General features: G+C 60.9%; 1 protein-coding gene across 1 annotated transcript in view; it reads left to right on the top strand.

Moving 5' to 3' along the window:
• ZNF395 (zinc finger protein 395) overlaps window positions 1–580 on the top strand; it is a 10,551-nt gene that overhangs the window by 448 nt on the left and 9,523 nt on the right. The gene's annotated exons all lie outside the window — the stretch shown is intronic.

The following is a 580-nucleotide window of genomic DNA, read 5'->3' as shown; positions in this document are numbered from 1 at the left end:
CCGGGAATGCGCCGTGTCCGTTGGCGCCGGGAATGTGGGGAGGGTCAGGGAGCGGCAGCGGGGTTGTCCGGTCCCGGAATGGCTGAGAGTGGGAAAAGCCTTCGGGATCGAGCATTCCCGGCGTTTCCGGGTGCCCCAGTGCCGCTTCCACAGGGATCTTCGATCCCTCCGGGAATGGGGATTCCAAACCTCCCCGGGCAGCCTTTGGAGGGCTGGAAAAATCCTTTCCAGGCGGGAATTGTCCTCAAAATCCAACCTGAGCCTCCCCTGGAATAACTTGGGGCCGTTCCCTCTTTTCCCGGGAGAGATCCCGATCCCACCTGGCTGCTCAGGGAATTCCAGAGGGGGAAAATTCCCTCTGGAGCCTCCTTTTCTCCAGGCTGAGCCCCTTTCCCAGCTCCAAACCTTTCCCAGTTTTCCTTCCTGGAGCATTCCATGGTGACACAAATCCAGGAGCCGGCACTCGGCCTTGGGGACCTTCACACCATCGCCCTCATCCCATGGATCCAGCCCTTCCCGATGATCCCGATCCCTCCGGCATTCCCACATCCCACCCACCTCATCCCATGGATCCAGCCCT

The sequence above is a fragment of the Corvus brachyrhynchos genome, unplaced genomic scaffold, assembly GCF_000691975.1.
Source record: "Corvus brachyrhynchos isolate BGI_N302 unplaced genomic scaffold, ASM69197v1 scaffold203, whole genome shotgun sequence".
Taxonomy (NCBI): domain Eukaryota; kingdom Metazoa; phylum Chordata; class Aves; order Passeriformes; family Corvidae; genus Corvus; species Corvus brachyrhynchos.
The sequence above is the reverse complement of the archived record's forward strand: the minus strand, read 5'-3'. Positions and strand labels throughout refer to the sequence as shown.